The sequence below is a fragment of the Schistocerca americana genome, chromosome 1 (assembly GCF_021461395.2).
Source record: "Schistocerca americana isolate TAMUIC-IGC-003095 chromosome 1, iqSchAmer2.1, whole genome shotgun sequence".
In the NCBI taxonomy this organism is placed as follows: Eukaryota; Metazoa; Arthropoda; class Insecta; order Orthoptera; family Acrididae; genus Schistocerca; species Schistocerca americana.
The window spans coordinates 222282990-222301211 of NC_060119.1; positions in this window are offsets into that span (position 1 = coordinate 222282990).

Genomic DNA, 18222 nt, shown 5'->3' on the forward strand with positions numbered 1-18222 from the left:
GCCTCCAGTCAATGAGATTCTAGGTCGAATTTGCCAGACACCACTGCAAACTGGCTTGTTGGTGTACAGAGGTTAATGGTAGTCGGCGCCAGGGGCGCCGTGAGTTCTGCCCCCTTTCTGTGAGCCACGTGTTAATGGACCTTGTGATCACTGAAGCATCAGTCACACGTCGGATCGATGATACTGGTGGATGGGGGGCTCTGAGTGCCTCTCTGATGTTTGCTCGGTCCTCACGTTTTGTCGTCTACGCCGACGGCTTCCTTCTTGATGTTTTCGACCACGATTCACCCGTTCCTGCCAACATCGTCGATCAATGGCATCGCTGTTATTCAAATTTCGAGCGATTCGGCTATAACTCCAACTGACTTCTTTGAGCCCAATTACACGTCCTCTCTCAAATGCTAACATCTGTATGTATTGTTCATGAGACTGTCTGATAGTCATAGTTACTGTCCAATTGAGTGAACTGAACGAAATCGCAAAGACTTTATGCCCTGGTATCTATGTGTCCCCTGTGTACTATCTTTGGCAGCTGGGCAGCTAAAGTGCACTGCATTGTCACACATTCATACATCGCCCGTTAAAGTTCACAATTTTGCATTTTCTGTCGGTACCTTTATGAATATCAATTTGTGATCAGTTTTTGGCGGTAGGTTCCTATGGGACCAAACCGCTGAGGTCATCGGTCCCTAGGCTTACAAACTACTTCTATCTATATCCGGATCCCGCTCCAGCCACTGCAGGGTCTGGGTGCTGACGAGTCCTCTCCATTTGGCTCGGTCCTCCCACCACTTTTGTTCCTCCACTTGCTGCCAGGCCACACTCTCCTTTCCACAGATATTCTCACTCCCGTTTTCCACCGTGTTCTTTGGCTCCCTCTGGATCTTTTTCCATCCATCTTTTGTTCTTCCATAATTTTGGGGAGTCTCTGCCCACATATCCTCTTAACATGCCCGTTTCATCTTAGTCTCTTTTTATCGATTTCTTCTCTTATACTTTCTTGTTTAAGGTCATTTCTGATATCTACGTTCCTTAGTCTGTCCATTCTTGTTTTTCCCTTAACTGTTCTGAGAAATTTCATTTCCTCTACTTGCAGTCTGCTCCAGTCCCTTTCTGTCATTGTCCATGTTTCTCCTCCATAGGTGACAATACGGCAGTAATAACTCTTATACATCAGGAGTTTTGCTTTTTCTGAAACTTCCTTATTCCAAATCATTTGTTTTATTGTGTGATAGAAATTGCCTTCCTTCTGTAACCTCCTATTAATTTCGTTGGTTATTCTTCCATCACTAGATATTTCACTCCCTAAATAAGGGAAACTGCCTACCACTTTGAGGGGTTCTCCATTAAAAGAAATATTTCCGTTGATCCCTTTGTCTCTTCCAAATACCATTACTTCACTCTTATCTTTATTTATTTTTAATCCATACCTTTTCATTGTTTCCTTCCACGCATTAAGTTGTAACTGTACATCTACCTCTTTATTGCCCCATATTATCATATCATCTGCAAAAATCATCTTTTTGTCTTTTTCTTTTACTATATCTTTAATTGCCCTATTCATTCCCTCTATCACAACATTAAAAACTGCAAGAGATAGAATACTTCCTTCTTTAAGTCCATGTCTTATTTCGAAGTATTTAGAGTTCCCCAATGATGTTCTAATTCTACAATTGTGTCCTTTGTACGTTGTCTTTATTATATTAATGTATCCATCTTCTATATCTATTTTCTTCATTTCTTCCCAGAGTCTTTCCCTATTAACTGAGTCATATGCCTTTTCTATGTCTATGAAAACCATTATCAACCTTTTGTTATACTCCCAACTTTTTTCCATTAGTTGACGGATAGAAAATAGCAGGTCGATTATGCTTATTCCTTTCCTAAAACCATGCTGTTCTTCAGTCAACTCCTTTTCTATCTTTTCACTTACCCGATTTATTAAAATTCTTTCAAAAATCTTGGCTGTGTGACTCATGAGGGTTATTCCTCTGTAGTTTTTACAAAGTCTCTTATCGGCTTTTTTGAAGACGGGAACAATGTCTCCTCTTCTCCAATCGTCAGGTATTGTACTATTTCTCCACAAACTTGATAGTACTCTATACAGCCACTGCATTCGCGCTGGGCCTGCTGCTCTTATCATGTCCACTGATGCTTCATCAGGTCCTGGGGCATTCCCCCCATTCATCTTCTTCACAGCTGTTTCCATTTCTTCCCATGTAATTTGTCCTAATTCTGCTTCCCAGCTTCTCCCAATTTCTCCATTATTTCTTGTTTCCTCGTGTACCTGCTCCTCAGCGTTTAACAGTTTCTTAAAATCTAACTTAATCTAACTTACTTACGCTAAGGACAACATACACACCCATGCCCGACGGAGGACTCGAACCTCAGAAGGGGGAAGCCGCGCGAACCATGACAACGCGCCTAGACCGGGGGCTACACCGCGCGGCTGTGATCAATTTGCGAAGTTCCTTCGCGGTGAGTCTTCTTTTTTTTTGTCTAATAGTGTATATTGAAGAACATTTTTGTGTATGAAATGGCAGCTACAGAAGAGCAACCACTGACTGCACTTATTCAGTTTCAGAGCCAACAAAGTCAAAGATTATTAACGGCAATAGCCAGAACGCTAGATGCACAGTAAGCCCAGCAGCACAATGTAACCTAAGCACAGTATTCTGGAGGCCAGGTCCCGTTCGATTGATGAAAAATAAGATGGCGGACGAAATACAAAGCCTAGCTCGAAAAACACTATGCAACCTACTAACTCACAGATGACTCACGACGTCCTTCCTTTTTTCCTTGAAATGGAGCGTCTATTTTTAGAAAGTGACGCGAGCTGTGCCCTACGCTCTACCGTGTGATGAACTGGTCCGGAAATTAGACGAATTTTTGACGCTCAAATCACGTAGCTGTTGCTCGTTTCTGATGTTTTGTACAAGTCCTCATAGTAATCAGACTTGCAAGGAATGGATCATTGATATTAAGTGCATGATGTGGTATTGTAAATTAATTGCACTTATAACCCTTCATATCAAGATGAAAATGCTTAGCCAGGCAATTATTCAGAATCTTACTGGCAACAGAATAGTGGGTCAAATTTTAAAGCATCGCAGCTCTACTCTCACTGATGTGTTAAAACTGACTGAATCTCAGGAACTCCAAGCTTTCGCGACTCTAGAATGGAGTACCTCCTATGATAATACTGCGACGGACCTCCTTTTGCCGGCGTAGTCCAGCAACACGATGTGGCGTGGACTCAACAAGTCGATGGAAATCCCCTGCAGAGATAGTGAGCCGCTCTGCCTCTATAGCCGTCCATAATTGCGAAAGTGTTGACGGTGCACGATTTTGTGCACGAACTGGCCTCTCGATAATGTCCCTTAAATGATCTATGTTGTTCATGTCGGATGACCTGGGTGGCTAAATCATTCGCTCGAATTGTCCAGAACGTTCTTCAAACCAATCATAAGCAATTGTGGCCCAGTGACATGGTGCATTGTCACCGATAAAAATTCCACCGTTGTTTGGGAACACGAAGTCAGTGAAAGGCTACTGATGGTCTCCTAGTAGCCGAACATAACCATTTCCAGTCAAATATCGGTTCACTTAGAGAGTACCCAGTCCATTCCATGTAAATACAACCTATTCTCTTATGGAACCACCACCAGTTTGCACAGCGCCTCGTTGAAAACTTGGGTCCATGGCTTCGTGGGGTTTGCTCCACACTCGGACCCTACCATCAGCTCTTGCCAACTGAAATCGGAACTCATTTGATCATGTCACGGTTTTCCAGTCGTCTGTGGTCCAACCGATATGGCCACGTGCCCAGGAGAGGCGGTGCAGGTGATGTCGTGCTGTTACCAAAAGCACTCCTGTCGGTCATCTGCTGCCATAGCCCATTAACGCCAAATTTCGCCGCACTGTTCTAACAGATACATTCGTTGTACGTCCCACATTCATTTCTACGGTTATTAGACGCAGTGTTGCTTGTCTGTTGGCACTGACTACTCTACGCAAACAGTTCTGCTCTCGGTCGTTTAAGTAAAGGTCCTCGGTCACGGCGTTATCCGTGGTGGGATATAATGGCCTGAAATGTGGTATTTCGGCACACTCTTGCACTGCGGATCTCGCAACACTGAATTCCCCAACGATTTCCGAACTGAAATCACCCAAACGTCTAGCTCCAACTATCTTTCCGCGTTCAAAGTCTTGTTAATTACCGTCGTACGGCGATAATAAAGCGGAGACCATTTCACTGGAATCACCCGAGTACAAATGACAGCTCCGCCATTACACTGCCCTTTTAGGCCTCGTGTACTCTATACTACCACAATCTGTTCATGTGCATATCGCTAACCCACGACTTTTGTTACCTCGGTGTAATGTGCCTCTTGTTGCACAGCTGGCAGCGGATATCTCTACGTGGGCCCAGTCACGCGTGACTCTTGTTGATACTGCCACTAGTCACAACACACACAGCGAGTGAACCCGCAAAAGATTCCCAAGGTAAACTCTGTCCTACAAAAAAGTAATTTTGAGAAAATGCTCAAATAGTTCAAATGGCTCCTAGGACTATGAGACTTAACATCTGAGGTCATCAGTCCCCTAGAATCACTTAAACCTAAATAACCTAAGGACATCACACACACATCCAAGCCCGAGGCAGGATTCGAACCTACGATCGTAGCGGTCGCGCGGTTCCAGACTGAAGCACCTAGAACCGCTCGGCCGTATTTCCATAAAGTGTAGACGCAAGCGCAAGACCCGCAAAGCTATACGCTAAGTGCAAATTTAGCTCAATCAGATCCGCCCACCTCGAATAAATGAGCAGCTAAACGCTCTGTCACTCGCAAATCTAACAAATTCTTCCGAAAGTAGAGCTGACTGTCATACTCAGGGAAATAATCACGAACCGTTTATATCTTTACAGATTTGCAAAATGTTCAAATGTGTGTGAAATCTTATGGGACTTAACTGCTAAAGTCATCAGTCCCTAAGCTTACACACTACTTAACCTAAATTATCCTAAGGACAAACACACACACCCATGCCCGAGGGAGGACTCGAACCTCCGCCGGGACCAGCCGCACAGTCCATGACTGCAGCGCCTAAGACCGCTCGGCTAATCCCGCGCGGCACAGATTTGCAATCGAAATGTACCGTTTAAGTTAGATATGGATACTTCACTGAGCAGGCCGTTGTGGCCGAGCGGTTCTAGGCGCTGCTGCTACGTTCGCAGGTTCGAATCCTGCCTCGGGCATGGCTGTGTGAGATGTCTTTAGGTTAGTTAGGTTTAAGTAGTTCTAAGTCTAGGGGACTGATGACCTCAGATGAAGTCCCATAGTACTTAGAGCCATTTGAACCATTTTTTTTCAATACTTCACTGACAATAATTAATCAGAGTACGTATGAGGAATCGGGATGTCCTCAGCTACAAAAATCATGCCTGCACCTCACTGCATACAATGGCGAAAGTGTCTCTGTTCTCCAGACTGCACTTCGCAATCCAGATACACTAAAAAAGAAAGAGAGAGAGAGAGAGAACGATGCATCATGAAGGGACGATCCGAATGGGACGTAAATCGGTGATGTACAGTCGTGCTCAAAAGTATCCGAACGACCTGAATTGCATTTCGCCTGATTCGAATGCAACCCACATAGCGCAGCTGTCTAGCAGGTCCTCTAAGCGTCCCTCGGTACAGTCGTTTGTTGAAAATGGTTCCAACAAGTCACCACTAGAAAACACTGCTCTGTATCGCAATAACTAAAGATGTAAAGTAATACCAAGGTACTACAAATATCGGCGAACATCTTATCAGAGATAAGACGGTTCTTCAGGCTTGTAAGCTCACATTTATTGCAATAAATGACATACATGAAATGTTACCAATCTCATTATTATGTCAGATAGGTAATTCACGTAGTACGTTCGTTGTATACATGATTTCCTCTTCAAAATAACATACCGTACTTATTATTTAACACAAAATGACATTAAAAATTTAAGTTATTCACGAGCAGCTGGTTGAGAATATGTATGAACTTCAAATGACACGACGAACCGTCTCGTTCTGCATATGGATTCAAATCCAGGTCATGCAGACTAAGCAAAGTTTTCGTGACTGACGGAAACTAACAGTCATTGCTGATTAGGCATACGGAGAGTGATATACCTCGATTTTAGACAGTATCAGTTAGCAAATATCAACTTTAAATTACATAACGTAAACATTGTTAACGGACGCGAATTCCTACCCAGCAGCTATTGTCCTTGTTAACGAACTACGAGAGATGTTAAATATTGCTTCTTCACAAGTAACTTACTTGAAATGCCGTGAGGTAAAGCTTTGTGTTGGACAGGGATTCGAACCCAGAACCTAATTGGATTGCCGTCGAAGCACAATCAACTGTGAAATATCGGATTTTTTCGGCAGTAGCTAGATGTTTTAACTGAAATGACGAGACGAAGCATTAATTTTTTCTTTCCCAGGACTCCAACCTGGAACCTATCGCTGTTATATTCTTGAGAAAACGAACGTTAAAAATGGGTTTGTTACACCAGCAGCGACATGTGAGCATGTTTGAACTAGAAATAATATGACGAAGAGTTCAGTGCTGACTGTGAATCGAGCCCCACACATATCGTTGTGGACTGCACACAAAGAGACGTCAGCTACCGAATTTTTCTCCACCAGCAGCTCGGCATAACATCCTTGAATTTCATCCTTGAATTTACAATGATTTCGCAAACAGTTCTGTGTCTCACTAGGACTCAAAAACGTCAGATACCGTTAGTGTTGACAACGAATGAAAGTACATTAAAATTCAAAATTATTACCCACCAGCAGATAGGTGTTCTCATGCTAGAGCTTGATAATACATAATGAAAGCTTTAGTGCCGGGCCAGAATTCGAACCCTTTCACGCGCAATATGTGGAGATGTTGAGGAATCTGCAGTTTTGAACAAACAACAAATCGCAATTGAGCTGTATTGTCACGAAGGGATCTAATTCCGCGTTAAGGGCGGTCTGAGTTGCATTCCTAGATCAGAACCAATTTTATCGCAATACAGAATCTCAAATAAAAGATGGATTAACTGTTCTGTGACTCTACATAGCGTTTGTTTCGTCACTCGAAATAAATAACTAGTATAAGAAAGGTTATTGTTGACAGAGTTTCTACGTGTGGCGCCTCCTGACTTCGTTGTGGTTCAACCTAACGTCTACTTGGTAGAGAAGGAATATCATGTTTAATATGAATTATGGACCACAATGCGGTTATACCTTCTTCACTTGGCGTAGCCAGAAGAGAATAGAATTTGTCTCTCACTATCAAAAATCATCAGCAGAAGTTGGAATCGAACCCAGACCATAAGTATAAGAACCTAGCATCATTCCAAGAGACCACCAAAGTCTCTGCTCTATCACTCATTTTTCTATCGTAACAATGTTGCACCGCACTGGATGAGAATTCTGACACACAGACTCCCTGTAGTGGTTTGCAGCATGTTCAGTACATTCATTTACTTGGTTGACCGAATCGCCATGAACTAGCTGCCTTGGCTACCCAGTGCATACATTCGACTCTATTTTGTAATCACCGAAATAAAATCACGTAACTGACACCTACACAGAGCTGCCAACAGTGTAGGATGCAGAAATTTAAACAGGAAGTGTTCCTTTCGACTTGAGCTACTATATTGCGCTATCTGTTTGTTAAAAACGTCGTGCAGTGCAAAAGAAAAGCTGTAACTGTCTGTCTCTCAGAAGCCTAGATCCGGCCATATGCATTACCTCACTGCACTGTGCAGTGCGCAAGTTCTGGAGGAATTGTTGTTGAGTTCTGGAGGTGTTGTAGCTATGTGTCAGCTAGTAGCGTAACGGTAAGCGTCACGCACTGTTGATAAGACGTCGCGAGTTTAAGTACATTCACTGCTACGTTTTTTAAAACGCCATACTGCTGTCTGCGGAAGTTATCGATCTAATGGAACTTTGAACACAATTCCCTTCACTTCTGAACCCAAAATAGTCGCATGTGGAAAAAGGGCTAACTTATGCGACATTTTGTTCTTTTCAGGTTTAATAGATGGCCAGGCTGCAGATGCATCTCGAAACTTTTGTATTATGTATGGGGAGAGCGCATCGTGCCAAAATGCGTCAGTAAAGTATTTTCTACAGCAGCTGTCGTGTGGCAGTGGCATTTTATTCTTCATAAAACCTTGTTTGACAGCTTTAACGCAGAACAAGTTTTCTACATGAATGTAATCAATAAACTGCTTGTGCATTGTAAGACTGTTATAGATAACATCAGAGAATTCGCATATATCGTTGATGATTAATTTCTCTCTCATGTTAACTAATGTTTAAACAACACTAAAAGAAACCGTTTCGAAAATTGTGTAGTGTATTATAAGAAATGAAATAAAACTTCCTACGATAACCTTACGACGAAAGTCTGTTTCAATAACACTGAGTTTCTGTACACAAGCGTGCCTCTATCGGCACGAATTAGTAAAATACTAATCACTTTGATTTCGATTGGGTCTTTGTTTGATTGGTATGCTGTGTCATACTCAAGTTATATGCAAATATGGTATTTCATGAATAAAGTTATGTATTCCTAGAAACCCAAAATTTGTTTGTCAGCAGCGGAAAGAGGTGTTACCTGTTGCGCAGCATTGTAAGTTTTTCACCATTGCACTATGAGCCGAAAGTATTTTCTTGCGATTTCCTTATCGATGTGTGATCTGACTGCTTATAGCTCTTTCACAGAAGGGATAAAAACGTTACAGTCAGCAAGACTGGAACCTCAAACCATAACATACACTTTCTCTCAGGTTAGCACGTTTCCACAGAACTACTGAAGAGGTATGCGTCTCGGTTTCCTCTTATGAGAACAGTAGTGCCTAGAACTCGTAAACTGCTATTTAAAGGACGAGATTAGATGCGATTTTCATGTGCAACGACTTTCCTGGGCTGAAAATCGTAAATTTACAATCTTTTGTTAGAGCTCAAGCGTTAATAATAACTCAAATTATTCAATAGAAATGACAGGAAAAATCAAGTGAACTTTGAGGCTTAATTCCGTGCACGCCAGGAAGTAACTCGTCGATCACAGAGTTGCCAAATATACCTCGCCTTGTTGCCAAATCTCAGTTACATTACCAGCAGGAAGAAGACGAACCGATGTGATCCTACAGTGGGCTGGGAAGTGACCATAGCTGACGTCTCAAAGGCGCGGCTGCTACGGCCTGGAATACGTAATCCGTCTGATTCACATTTCTGTAACTGGGTTTAGGGACTGGTACGTAGTTACTAATAATACTCAGAACTGGCTACAAACTAAGCTTCATAAATCAGTAACTCTCATAGTTGTTTTTATATATCTTTCATAAGTGTACTCAAAACTAAGAAAATCATTGACGAACGTTTTCGTGCCTCGCCGATAGTCGAGCACAACAAACAAATAAAAATAAAAAAGACTGTGTGCATGTGTGTGTGTGTGAGAGAGAGAGAGAGCGAGAGAGAGAGAGAGAGAGAGAGAGAGAGAGAGAGAGAGAGAGAGAGAGGGAGAGAGATAAAAATAAAAAAGAATGAGAGAGAGAGAGTAAAAAATTGTTGCAAAGAAACTGAATCATGGTATGTAAAGAAATCTTTCATTAAAATGACACGTTCTACATCATTACGAAATGTCTTATTCATGATCTCTGGAACAAGTATTAATCCAATCTAATCTAATCATATCATATTGCTGACTAGTCATGAAGAGGCACGACGTAAAGAAATTTTCGCCAATATCAGTAACCAAATCTAAGCTTTAAAAAAAAAAGGCGACAGTTTTTGTAATAAACCGGGTCTCCTTTAAAGACTCTTTCGTCCCTGTTAACTAACCACGAAAGACGTGTGATATACCTCCATTCAGTAGGAACAAAGTTTTCATGCATTTAAAGACGAAGCGCATGATGTGAAGTTCTGTGATGGAGATACGAACCCAGCACGCAATCGGATTGTTAACTAAGTAAAATGAGATGATACGTATCGGTTTTTTTTACCAGCTGCTAGATGTTTGAATCAAAAATAAGGATACAAATTTTTGTGCCTTAGCGACAATCGAACAGCACACCTACCGTCCTTCTATATCATCCACGAACATAGCTTAAGTAACACTTTCTTACTCACCATGACACACCATGACGACAGACAAATTGGCGTCTCAGTGTATTTTGATTATAACTCGTTAGCCTTCTTGCGACCTCGTTCTAATACCTCGTGGGAGCAGGCATAATTTATAGCTCTTTGAACACTGAGCAGTAACACACAAAGATAGTAAGATGTAAAGATACAAAGAAACAATCAGACTCATGGGTGTGGATCCACTTCAACATTAGAAGACTAAACAAGAGGGAAACATTATGAAAGCAATGCATACGCTGATTTGTATACATTATTTGTATAGACTGGAAGAAGAAAAAGCGCAGATCTGCACAGTGCACGCATCTGCCCTTTAGTTTCTGTCCACACCCATGGGTCTGATTGTTTCTTTGTATCCTCCGATCTAGTAAAATTAGATTTGAGAGCAACGATAGCTACAGCGTTCGAAGTATTCATAGCATTGTATACGTGTGTGTAAATGTCTTCCAATGCCCACTCAAGAAGACAAGGATACACAGTCTAGCTACAGTATTGCAAATACGCCTCAGTTTGTGGATGCACTCAGACTTAGGTTGATAATCATTTTGAATATTTGGCAGTACTGTACCCATTGGTGTTAAACTCGTTTTCAACCAATGATTCCCACAGCTACAGGAACACTACTTGTGATACCTTGTAGACAAAATACTTATGCAGTGCTACCAGACGAAAAGATCAACCTGACGCAAACTGTGGGAAGTTTGTCTCAAAACCTTCGTACACGGATAAAGAGCTGTTCCTAGTTGAGATATCTGTGAACGTTGCTGCATAAGACGATTTAAGAAGAAACTAAATTCCTTCAGTTACGACAATGTTTAAAGAAATCGTCTTAACGGCACTAAATCGTGTTATGTGAATCGTTTACTGGCTGTACTCTGCCGCATTTCGCTGGTTGGAAGGCAAAAAGCTTACTGACAAATTTCACACAAGGAAAAGGGGGGACGAAACGTCTCCCACAGGAAGGTCATGTTGTTCTATTTAAATGATTACAAAATCAGCTAAAACGAACGGTGAGGATGTCAGTATAACCACATTACTGTTGTCAGTATGATGTTGCACTGCCCAGGGCCTGTAATGATAAAGGGCCCGTTTAGGTCAGGCATATTGTATACAGAAGTGGGAGAGAGAGCACCACTAAATTCCACAATCCGCCTGCATTGCGTACACACAGAAATTACTGTTACAGTGTACTATTGGAGCCCAATGAGTGAATTGCATATTTTCCGGTGAAAAAGAGCGCTGGCAAACAGTCTTAGCTACATTAGGTTACTTAAACTGGTGTCCTCTGAGCTAGAATTTATGGTCGGCGACTAAGTATAAGGTCAATGAGTGGGATGCGGGTTTTGCAACTGTGAAATACTTTCCTACATCGTAGAAGTGAATATTAAATCTGAACTAATAATGCGAAAATTTTGAACTTGGATAGCTTACAATGAAAATCTTTCTGTTTATTGCAAGGGAAAACAATTGGTTTTTTAAAACATTCTCTGCCATACACAACTTGAAACAGGTCACGTCGACCAAATCTTGTGGAAGAACTGACAGCGACGTATAACGGAAGGCAAAAAGATCCCTTGGCTTTTGGTTTGGCAGTATTCGACAGCCATTTCTAGGCGCAAGTAAATTAAGAAAGGTAGCGCGTTTTTGTTACCAAGTAACGTCTTCATCAATTACTTTAGTTTTAATGTAATCTGCGAGTAATTGCTGATGTTTGATATTAACATGAAAAGGACTCCGTAGGCAGGGAAAGAACCTCTTCTTGGGCAAGTGCTTCTATAATGACCAAAAGCCATTAAATGATCTTCAAGCACATGTGTTCCAGCAACGGTATGAAGAAAATGATAGTAACAATGACGGTAATAATCGAATTATCCGGTAACTTCACACTTCACAGTGGATTTTCTCGAACTAAGAAATTTGCTGAATTAGTAAATATTTCAAAATGGCTTTACATCGAGGCTATGATGCCTAGAAGAGTCTTTACATCCTGCTGACATGAGAATAGCATAATCTCCACGACAGAAGATTGCTTCTACTTAACCATTTAATATACTCGCATTTTTTCCCCCGTGACTAATTTTGTAAGCTAATCACATCATCCGTTACAACACAGTCCTGGGGCTGAGAAATGTGGCCACAATGATCTGGTGGAACGAACTATCACAGGTGCAATGCGTGGGTTCAGGCATTTACTTTTAAGAGGCACAAACAGATTTACTTTACCTCTGGTAACCTCAAGAGAACGACGTTATAATCCAGAATCCGCATTAAACATCACGTTCCTTCATTACCAATTGGGCAGAGCCGGTCTACGTTGGGAAATGACATAGGCGGAAGTCATGGTAAACAGAAATACTGTCTGCAGTAAACTTACTTACATTAGAAAATTTTATTTTATTTGATGAAACGATACCCATTTAAAGGGACGTGGCTCTTATTTTTCTTGTACTTGATTGAATTAGAGACGTTGAAATTTGGTGCTGGACTGTGATTCGAATTCGTATCTCACCTTTAGAGGATCTGAATCTCTCGGAACAGTATAGTTCAATCATTGCGTTCCTTTTCCCAAGACTGCAATCTTCTCTAGGTCTCCTCCAAAGGTATGTGGGTCCGAATTCTGATCCAGCACAAAAATATTCATAATCTCATTTCAAGCCCTATCACGTGCATACCAGACTGCTAGTGAAAATTAACGTGCATTTTTAATGTCTGTTCATGTGTTGCCAACAATCGCAATAGGTGTCGTTATTTCTGGTCAAACACGCGCACATCTTACTGTTGGTGAGTAACAAAGTGTTACTTAAGCTATGTTCGTGGATGATACAGAAGGACAGTAGATGTGCGGTTCGATTGTCGCTAAGGCACAAAAATTTGTATCCTTATTTTAGATTCAAACATCTAGCAGTTGGTAAGAAAAACCGTTACGTAAGATTTGATTTTACTTAGTTAACAATCCGATTGCATGCTGGATTCGTATCTCTGTCACAGAACTTCACATCATGCGCTTCATCTTTAAATGCATGAACACTTTGTTCCTTCTTAATGGAGGTATATGACACATCTTTCGTGGTTAGTTAACAGGAACGAAAGAGTCTTTAAAGGAGTCCCGGTTTATTACAAAAACTGTAGTCTTTTTTTTTTTTTAAAGCTTAGATTTGGTTACTGATATTGGCGATAATTTCTGTAATTCGTGCCTCTTCATGACTAGTCAGCAATATGATATGATTAGATTAGATTAGATTAGATTAATACTTGTTCCCTAGATCATGAATACGACATTTCGTAATGATGTAGAACGTGTCATTTTATTGAAAGATTTCTTTACATACCATGATTCAGTTTTTTTGCAGTAACTTTTTACTCTCTCTCTCTCTCTCATTCTTTTTTATTTTTATCTCTCTCCCTCTCTCTCTCTCTCTCTCCCTTTTTCTCTCTTTCTCTCTCTCTCTCTCTCTCTCACACACACACACACACACACACACACACACACACACACAAACACAAACACAAACACACGCACACAGTCTTTTTTTATTTTTATTTGTTTATTGTGCTCGACTATCGGCGAGGCACGAAAACGTTCGTCAATGATTTTCTTAGTTTTGAGTACACTTATGAAAGATATATAAAAACAACTATGAGAGTTACTGATTTATAAAGCTTAGTTTGCAGTCAGTTCTGAGTATTATTAGTAACTACGCAACAGTCCCTAAACCCAGTTATAGAAATGTGAATCAGACGGATTACGTATTCCAGGCCGTAGCAGCCGCGTCTTTGAGACGTCAGCTATGGTCCACTTCCCAGCCCACTGTAGGATCACATCGGTTCGTCTTCTTCCTGCTGGTAATGTAACTGAGATTTGGCAACAAGGCGAGGTATATTTGGCAACTCTGTGATCGACGAGTTACTTCCTGGCGTGCACGGAATTAAGCCTCAAAGTTCACTTGATTTTTCCTGTCATTTCCATTGAATAATCTGAGTTATTATTAACGCTTGAGCTCTAACAAAAGATTGTAAATTTACGATTTTCAGCCCAGGAAAGTCGTTGCACATGAAAATCGCATCTAATCTCGTCCTTTAAATAGCAGTTTACGAGTTCTAGCTACTACTGGTCTCATAAGAGGAGACCGAGACGCATGCCTCTTCGGTAGTTCTGTGGAAACGTGCTAACCTGAGAGAAAGCGTCTGTTATGGTTTGCGGTTCCAGTCTTGCTGACTGTAACGCTTTTATCCCTTCTGTGAAAGAGCTATAAGCAGTCAGATCACACATCGATAAGGAAATCGCAAGAAAATATTTTCGGTTCATAGTGCAATGGTGAAAAACTTACAATGCTGCACAACAGGTAACACCTCTTTCCGCTGCTGGCAAACAAATTTTGGGTTTCTAGGAATACATAACTTTATTCATGAAATGCCACAATTGCATACCACTTGAGTATGACACAGCATACCAATCAAACAAAGACCCAATCGAAATCAAAGTGATTAGTATTTTACTAATTTTACCCACCAGCCTATCCAGTCACACCCCACAATCTGTCCTCACAGCTCTATTTCCATAGTACCTCTTTCCAATTTTCCATACTTCACGCAAGTTCTCCTGCGGAATTAGCACTAAAAAAATCAGTGTCACACTGTAAACTGAGATCCAAAGATGTTAGTTACACCTACGAGAATATTATTTAATACACACATCAAAAAAAGTTTTGCATCACCCCGGTTCCCAGAACTCCTGAAGATAGACATTGACAGCGAATATTGTATCACAGACACAGTCCCTTTGACTGTTCAGATATGTCACTAAACCCGCTCCAAGACGTAAACAACCATGCACCTATTACATGGAGGGGGTAGGACAGCCGATAGGTTCCAGTCATTCCACCAGCAAGGAGGTACACGGCTCGTGTTGTCTGTACTTCAACCATGCCTAAATGGTCAGTACCGTGGTTCGAAAGCGTCCGCATTCTTACTTTGTGCCAGGAAAGGCTATGAACGAGGGAAGTGTACAGGCGTCTCGAAGTGAACCAAAGCGATGTTGTTCGGAGAAGAAGATACAGAGAGACAGGAACTGTCGATTACATGCCTCGCTCAGGCCGCCCAAGAGCTATTACTGCAGTGGATGACCGCTACCTACGGATTATGGTTCGGATACACCCTGACAGCAACGCCACAATGTATAATAATGTTTTTCGTACAGCCACAGGACGTCGTGTTGCGACTCAAAGTGCGCAATAGGCTGCATGATGCGCAACTTCACTCCTGATGTCCATGACGAAGACCATCTTTGCAATCACGACACCGTGCACCGCGGTACAGATGGGCCCAACAACGTGTTGAATGGACCCCTCAGGATTGGCATCACGTTCTCTTCATCAAAAATGGCTCTGAGCAGTATGGAACTTAACTTCTGAGGTCATCAGTCCCCTAGAACTTAGAACTACTTAAACCTAACTAACCTAAGGACATCACACACACCCATGACCGAGGCAGGATTCGAACCTGCGACTGTAGCGGTCGCGCGGTTCCAGACTGTAGCGCCTAGAACCACTCGGTCAAAAAGGTCTTCCTCGATGAGTGTCGCATATGCCTTCAACCAGACAATCGTCGGCGACTGTTTGGAGGCAACCCGGTCAGGCTAAACGTCTTAGACACACTGTCCAGCGTGTGCAGCAAGATGGAGGTTCCCTGCTGTTTTGGGGTGGCATTATGTGGGGCCGACGCACGCCGCTGGTGGTCATGGAAGGCGCCGTAACGGCTGTACGATACGTGAACGCCATCGTCCGACCAACAGAGCAACCATATCGGCAGCATATTGGCGTCGCACTCATCTTCATGGACGATAATTCGCGCACCCATCGTGCACATCTTATGAATGACTTCCTTCAGGATAACGACATTGCTCGACTAGAGTGACCACAGTTTTCTCCAGACATGAACCTGGGATGGATTGAAAAGGGGCTGTTTATGGACAACGTTACCCACCAACCACTCTGAAGGACCTACGCCGAATCGCCGTTGAGGAGTGGGACAATCTGGACCAACAGTGCCTTGATGAACTTGTGGATAGTATGCCACGGCGAAACCAGGCATGCATCAGTGGCCGGCCGCTATGGCCGAGCGGTTCTAGGCGCTTCAGTCAGGAACCGCGCGACCGCTACGGTCGCAGGTTCGAATCCTGCCTCGGGCATGGATGTGAGTGATGTCCTTAGGTTAGGTAGGTTTAAGCAGTTCTAAGTTCTAGGGGACTGATGACCTCAGATGTCAAGTCCCACGGTGCTCAGAGCCATTTGAACCTTTTTTTTGCATCAATGCAAGAGGATGTGCTGCTGGGTATTAGAGATACCGGTGTGTATAGTAATCTGGACCACCACCTCTGAAGGTCTCGCTGCATGGTGGTCCAATATATAATGTGTGGTTTTCATGAACAATAAAAAGGGCGGAAATGATGTTTATGATCATCTCTATTCCAATTTTCTGTACATGTTCCGGAACTTTCGGAACCAAGCTGATGGAAAACTTTTTTTATATATGTGTAGTTTCCGAAATCCGTAAATGTTTCAACTAAACGTCCCTTAGAGTTGTATTTACTAAGCCAGAAAAGGTTTAACCGTAAGATTTTTTTTGTTTTTTTTTTGCTTTGTGATAGATGCGCTATAGTAGTCACAAACATATGGCTCACAATTTTAGACGAACAGTTGATAACAGGTAGGTTTTTTCAAATCAAAATACAGAACGTAGGTACGTTTGCACATTTTATTTCCGTTGTTCCAATGTGATACATGTGCCTTTGTGAACTTATCGTTTCTGAGAACGCATGCTGTTACAGCGTGATTACCTGTAAATACCAAATTAATGCAATAAATGCTCAAAATGATGTCCGTCAACCTCAATGCATTTGACAAGACGTGTAACGACATTCCCCTCAACAGCGAGTAGTTCGCCTTCCGCAATGTTCGCGCATGCATTGGCAATGCGGTGACGCAAGTTGTCAGGCGTTGTCTGTGGATCACGATAGCAAATATCCTTCAACTTTCGCCACAGAAAGAAATCCGCGGACGTCAGATCCGGTGAACGTGCGGGCCGTGGTATGGTGCTTCGACGACTAATCCACGTGTCATGAAATATGCTATTCTGCTATTCAATACCGCTTCAACCGCACGCGAGTCATGTGCCGGACATCCATCATGTTGGAAGTACATCGCCATTCTGTCATGCAGTGAAACATCTTGTAGTAACATCGGTAGAACATTATGTAGGAAATCAGCATACATTGCACCATTTAGATTGCCATCGATAAAATGGCGGCCAATTATCCTTCCTCCCAATATGCCGCACCATACATTAACCCGACAAGGTCGCTGATGTTCCACTTGTCGCAGCCATCGTGGATTTTCCGTTGCCCAGTAGTGCATATTATGCCGGTTTACGTTACCGCTGTTGGTGAATGACGCTTCGTCGCTAAACAGAACGTGTGCAAAAAATCTATCATCGTCCCGTAATTTCTCTTGTGCCCAATGGCAGAACTGTACACGACGTTCAGTGTCGTCGCATTGCAATTCCTGGTGCATAGAAATATGGTACGGGTGCAATCGATGTTGATGTAGCATTCTCAACACTGACGTTTTTGAGATTCCCGATTCTCGCGCGATTTGTCTGCTACTGATGTGCGGAGTAGCCACGACAGCAGCTAAAACACCTACTTGGGCATCATCATTTGTTGCAGGTCGTGGTTGACGTTTCGCATGTGGCTGAACACTTCCTGTTTCCTTAAATAACGTAACTATCCGGCGAACGTCCGGACACTTGGATGATGTCGTTCAGGATACCGAGCAGCATACATAGCACACACCCGTTGGGCATTTTGAACACAATAGCCATACATCAACACAATATCGATCTTTTCCGCAATTGGTAAACGGTCCATTTTAACACGGGTAATGTCTCGCGAGGCAAATACCGTCCGCACTGGCGGAATGTTACGTGATACCACGTACTTATACGTTTGTGACTATTACAGCGCCATCTATCACAA